The sequence below is a fragment of the Budorcas taxicolor genome, chromosome 1 (assembly GCF_023091745.1).
Source record: "Budorcas taxicolor isolate Tak-1 chromosome 1, Takin1.1, whole genome shotgun sequence".
In the NCBI taxonomy this organism is placed as follows: domain Eukaryota; kingdom Metazoa; phylum Chordata; class Mammalia; order Artiodactyla; family Bovidae; genus Budorcas; species Budorcas taxicolor.
Window position 1 is genome coordinate 207,196,133 of NC_068910.1, and position 6,682 is coordinate 207,202,814.

A 6,682-nucleotide genomic window follows, 5' to 3' on the forward strand; every position below is an offset into this window, starting at 1 on the left:
CAGAACAAACGTGGCCTTCACCCTCCTGGAAATCTACCTCTCAGGACACACACCCTTGGGTCCCAGCCACCATGTGTAAGGAAGCCCAGGCCACCTGCAGTGGTTCCAGGCACAGCATCCGCCTCCCAACACACATGGGCAGGTGACGCTGCAGACGCTGGGAGCTGTGCCCTGAGTCAGGGTGGCTGCTGCACATGGGAAGTGTGAACAGAGGGACATCCCCATTGCCTGACGCTGCTGGGGATACCCCCCTGAGTGGCCTCTGCCCCTGTGCTCCGCTGTGCTTTGCGGGGCCTCCTCTCCTCCATGTCAGGCACCATGGACCCAGGAGAAGAGCGAGTCACGTTAATCTTGATGCTGGTTCTGGATCCAGCCGCTAGCCTTCCCCCATGTTGATGTTGGGCCCCAGAAAAGTACCGAAAGGGCTGGGGTGCCCATGACCTGTCTTGCCAGGGACCTCGCTCCTCCAGCAGACACCTGCCTCATCCAGGGTGTGAAGTTTACCTTTGACCCTGTGGTGCCGTCTTGAGCCTGACTAGGCCACGAGGGACGTGCCACAAGGAGGCTCGGCCTCCCATCCCCTCTCCTCCTGACTTGGTAACTCACCCCCCGCCTGTCAAGAGCACACCCGGCCACGCACTGCCTTCGCTGAGGCTGCAGGAGGCCCTGCCCTGCCTGAGATGCTGGTGATCTGGCGGAGGCGGCAGACGGGCAGGGGACTTCCACCCTGGCCATCCGGGCAGCACGGTGATGGAGGCTGGGTGTGCTGCGCAGAGCAGGGCACGTATGCTCCTGCAGGAGACGCTGTGCTGGGCGCCTCCATGGAGGGACCACCCTCGGACTCAGCTCTGAACCTGGTCCCCCGACCCCTCCCCTGACTTGGAGAGCTTCTCCCACCCCAGGGCCTTTGCACCGGCTGTGCCTTTGGCCTGCTGGGCTCTTCCTTTGCCGTCTACTGGGCAGTCCTGCCCGTCTGTTGGGATATGTGCCCATTCTGCCCCCTGGGGCTCTTCAATCCTTTCCTTGATTTTCCTTTCTTTGTGAAATTGTGGTAAAGTACACATATCATAACATTTACCATGAATGCACAATTTATTTCATTTCCCATCACCCCGACTCTGCCCCTGGCCCCCACTATTCTCACTTCCTGTCTCTGGGAAGCTGACTCCCTCAGGGGCCTCTGTGAGTGGGACCATTCGGTGTTTATCCTTCTGTGACCAGCTTACTTCCCTCGGCATCACGTCCTGCAGGTTCATCCGCGTGTCAGGATGTTCGCGTCTGAATTCTTATCCATGAGTACACTACTTTTTATCTGTCCTCTGTTGCTCTCTAGCCATCTCCAGGTGTTTTATTTCTTGTATGACTCCTCCCCTGAGCAAGGAAGCCCCAGGACCTGATCCCTGGTGGGAGCTCAGTGCTACCTGGTGAGGGAGGGAGGTGGGGAACATTTAAGGCCCTTGCTATCAGGCCACCTTCCCCAGGGATTGTCCGAGTTTGGTTTCCCCTGGTCTGGAGCTGGCAGAGGCCCACTGCCTGGGAAGGGGGCAAGGATGCCCAGCACCCCTCACCGCTTCTTCTCTCTTGATACTGACCAATTTGGTAGATAAATCATGTTAGCCTGCATGCCTCTGCATCCATGTGGAGGCATGTGTGCCACACCAGTATTCTAATGAATGAGGCATTGCAGACAGTTGTTCAGTTGCTCAGTCGTGTCCGACTCCTTGCGACCCCATGGACAGCAGCATGCCAGGCTTCCCTGTCCATCACTATCTCCCAGAGTTTGCTCAAACTCATGTCCACTGAATTGATGATGCCATCCAACCATCTCATCCTCTGTCATCCCCTTTTCTTCCTGCCTTCAATCTTTCCCATCAGGGTCTCTTCCAATGGGTTGGCTCTTTGCATCAGGTGGCCCACGTATTGGCGCTTCAGCTTCAGCATCAGTTCCAATGAATACTTGGGACGGTATTTCTGCTGAAGATAGTATTTCTGTGTTAATAGGGGCAGGAGTCCTCCCAGCCCCTCCCAGACTGACATGGAGGACAGCTGCTCCCTTCTCCGACTGGCTTGGCTCCAGGAAGTGTGCGTTCTCCTGGAACTCACCCTGCACTCAGCTGTGACGGAGAACACGGGCAGGATGGAAACCCAGCCATCCCTGGCAGTGTGGTGGAGGGGCTGCGCCACCTCAGGCCTCCTGCCATGACCCACACAGCCTGGTCCTTGTTCAGAAGGGGAAGCACCTGGGGGCCTGACTGACAGACAGGAAGCTGGAAGCAGGCTCAGACTGGCTGCCCACCCACAGCTGGTCACACCAGGGATGGGGCGGCGCTGCCCTCTGCCTGCCAGCCAAACCCTGTGGAGAAGCTCCACATCACCCCTCCCTCCTGGTGGCCCAGGCCCTGGTCCTGCTCTCTTCCTCCAAGTGTCTTGGGGCCTGCACCCTAGCTGCCTGGGTTGATGAGGGAGTGACTGCTGCTCTGGTCTAGAGGTTGGGAGGTGGACTTAGATTCCCCCCAGGATGTGAGTCATGAGATGAGGCAACCACAGCCCAGGAAGACCCCTTCCTGCTGGGTACCACCAAGCGTGACCCATGCCCACCGCCCCAGCAGGGAAGGTCCATCAGCTATGTGGAACGACCATGGGTTTGGACCCAAGGTACTCCACCAGCATGTCCTCTGGGACCCCAGTGTCCTGAGCCAGCTGTCTGTCATTTGGGGTTTCATTTTAAAGTGTTCCTGGGGAGAAGTTGTGGCAGAGACTCAAACCAGCACCCTACTTTTTTCTTCCTTAGGACTTCTTTGGAACAACACCCCTATTTTAAGCTGAGCCTGTGGCCACTGAATAAAGGTTCCACTTCCTAGCCTCCCTTACAGCTAAGATTGGCTGTGTTCCCATATTCAGGTCAGGGGGCAGGGCAGCATCCCATGCTGACTAATGCCAGCACTGCCCAGTGTGAGAGTTTGGAGCAGAGATGGTGGGCCTAGAGAACATACCCTCTGCTTAACCTAGAGGGTCTCCAGCACAGGGCTGTGTCCCAGGTCTGCCTCAAGAAAGGATAGTGATGGACTAATTCACCATTTTTCCAGTTTGCACAAAGGCACTGTGGCCTTGTCAAGCTGTGTGTCCTTCCGGCTGTGTCTGGCAGAGGAACTGCCTTTTTCAAATTCCCCCAAAGTTGCACTGTTGTGTTGGCAGATGGATCAACCAATAGGCCCCAAGTGGAAGTGTGACAGAAGTGTGTCACCCTTCTTTATCCCCTTTGCCCTGCTCAGTGGAACATACACATAATGGCTGGTGCATCAGCAGCCCTCTGGGATCATGAGGTAGAAGCCTATGTTGCAAAAGCAAGAGCAGCAAGTTAGAAGGGTGTTAGGTTTCTGTTGATGATGGGACTGCTGGCCTCTGCACTGTGATCCAGTGAGAGAGAAATAAACTCCTCTAACTTGAATGGAGCCGTTGTCATCTGAGGTTTCTATCGCTTGCAGGAGAACTGAATTATAGCTGATACATAGAGTCTTGAACCAGCTTCCTTGTGGCTCAGACAGTAAAGAATCTGCCTACAATGTGGGAGACCGGGACTTGATCCCTGGGTTGGGAAGATCCCCTGGAGAAGGGAATGCAACCCACTCTGGTATTCTTGCCTGGAGAATCCCATGGACTGTAGCCTGCCAGGCTCCTCTGTCCATGGGATCCCAAAGAGTTGGACATAAATGAGTGACTAACTTTTTCCCTTTCACAGAGAGTCTCGATGCTCATTAGCATATTAAAGGCTCTGAGAAGTCCTGCAGAAAGAAACTTAACTATTTCCCCAGTGCTAGCAAACAGTCAGCCACAGAGCTCTCTCATCAGCCAGCTCTTCACCCCTGAGGAGGCCCTTCATCCAGAGGAACAGTGGTTGGAGGTGACAGCCCCACACAAACAATTGCTCTTAGTAATCATGTCAAAGCATGCTTTCCAAAAGACTTAATCCATGCTGACTGGTTGGAGACCTTCTGGGTGTCTGGGGTCCCATTTCTCAATAATGGGTGGAAGAGGGAAATAGTCTCAGGAATAGATACAGGGAGGATCAGGCTCTCAACTGAGTTTTAAAAATCTGTTCTCAAATTAACTAGCTTTTGGAACTGCTCCCAGAAGAGTCTGGATTCAGCCCCATCACACACTGATGGGTTGACGTAAGCCTCAAGGGTGTGCAAGTCCTGGGAAACGAGTGCATGTGAGCACGGAGCCGTGTCCCATGAGGCAGAGCCCAGAGGAGGGGGAGACAGGGAAGAGGGTCAAGGGAGAGGGGTGGTGCTATTACCATGCTGAGACTTACCGGACAGTGAGTGGGCCTGATCGCATGTGACTTGATTCCATACCTGTAGTGTTGATCTTATGTCCTTCTTATAGACTGGAAATCAGGGCAACCTGCCCAAGGACCCTGCAGTCAGGATTCCAACCCAGCCTGAACCGGGTCTTGACTCTGCTTTCTGTAGGACCCAATGCTTGTCAGGGTGGAGCTGTCCCAACACTGGGAGGCTGTGTTGGGGGCTGTCAGGGGCTGACTGAGTCCCCTTCAAATCCACACTGAAGTCCTAACCCAGCACCTCAGAATGTGGCCTTATCTGGAATAAGGTTGTTCTGTTGCTGCTGCTGCTGCTAAGTCGCTTCAGTCGTGTCCGACTCTGTGCGACCCCATAGACGGCAGCCCACCAGGCTCCCCCATCCCTGGGATTCTCCAGGCAAGAACACTGGAGTGGGTTGCCATTTCCTTCTCCAATGCATGAAAGTGAAAAGTGAAAGTGAAGTCGCTCCTTGTGTCCGACTCTTTGCAACCCCATGGACTGCAGCCCACCAGGCTCCTCCGTCCATGGAATTTTCCAGGCAAGAGTACTGGAGTGGGGTGCCATTGCCTTCTCCAAAGGCTGTTCTAGATGCAGTTAATTAAGATGAGGTCATTAGATTAGCCCTAAGACAATGACCTGGCTCCTTATAAAAGGCGGTGACATGGAAAGAGACACATACAGAGAGAGGACACTGTGAATTGGAGGCAGAGGTCAAAGTGATGCCTCTACACCTCAAGAAACCTCAAGAATTGCCAGCAGACCTCCAGAAGCTAGGAGAGCCTGGGACAGACCCTCCCCCCAGACCCCAGAAGGAACCTGCTGCTCACACCCCGGCCTTGGCCCCCTTCCTCCAGAGCAGCCCCCTCCTCCTGCCTAAGCATCCCTCTGAGCAGCCCACAGCCAGAGTACCAGCGGCTCACACAACAGAGGGGTGAGTTTCTTTCTGTCTTATAGAAGCACAGAGGTTAAGTCGCGAGACCTAAACTGAATGAATATAGATGAAATGCTGAGAACAGTGGCCAGTTCACAACGGTGATCTGTAAGGATCAGCCTCTGTGTTCAGAAATGTTCGTGTCTGGGCTTCCCTGGAGGCTCAGGTGGTAAAGAATCCGCCTGCCAACGCAGGAGACATGAATTTGATCCTGATCCGGGAAGATCCCACGTGCCATGGAGCAACTCAGCCCACATGTTGCAACTGCTGAGCTTGAGCCCTAGAGCCCGGGAGCCGCAACTCCTGAAGCCCGCAACCTAGAGGCCTAGAGGCCGTGCTCTGCAACAGGAGAAGCCCGCACAGTGAGAGACCTGCACACCACAACTAGAGAAGAGCCCTAACAGCAACGAAGACCCAGCACAGCCAAAAATAAATAAAAGTGTTTTTTTTACAAAAGTTCGTGGCAGCAGCAAAGGTCACAACAAAGTACTGGAGACAAAAGTCCATCAGTGTGGGTGCGCAAAGCCGCCTGATGGGAAACGACTGGGATGAGGATGAGCCGGCGCTGCACCTGTCAATACGGCCAGTCTTGGAAGTGCAGAGCTGAGCGGAGGAGGACAGCTGTGCCACGACACCCGTGATGCTGCACATGCCGTCTAGGGACACACGTGTGTGCCATGAGAGGACACAGGCAAGCTCCAGCTCTCGGTGAGGGTTTCTCTCTTCAGTGGGGTGGTTATTCTTTCCACCTTTTTGTATGTCTGAAATATTTTATTAAAATCAGAAGAATATTGGGGACCTTCCTGGTGGTCCAGTGGCTAAGACTCCCCACTCCCAGTGCAGGGGGCCCGGGTTCAATCCCTGGTCAGGAAACTAGATCCCACACGCCGTGACTAAGACCCGGTGCAGCCAAAAAAAATTTTTTTTTAACTGTTAAAAATCTCAACATTCAGAAAAAGAAGATCATGGCATCCGGTCCCATCACTTCATGGCAAATAGATAGAGAAACAATGGAAACAGTGAGAGACTGTTTTTCGGGCTCCAAAATCACTGCAGATGGTAACTATAGCCATGAAATTAAAAGACGCTTACTCCTTGGAAAGTTATGACCAACCTAGACAGCATATTAAAAGGCACAGACATTACTTTACCAACAAAGGTCCATCTAGTTAAGGCTATGGTTTTTCCAGTGGGTAGGTATGGATGTGAGAGTTGGACTATAAAGAAAGCTGAGTGCCGAAGAATTGATGCTTTTGAACTGTGGTGCTGGAGAAGACTCTTGAGGGTCCCTTGGACGGCAAGAATATCAAACCAGTCAATCCTAAAGGAAATCCGTCCTGAATATTCATTGGAAGGACTGATGCTGAAGCTGAAACTCCAATACTTTGGCCACCTGATGCGAAGAACTGACTTCTTGGAAAAGACT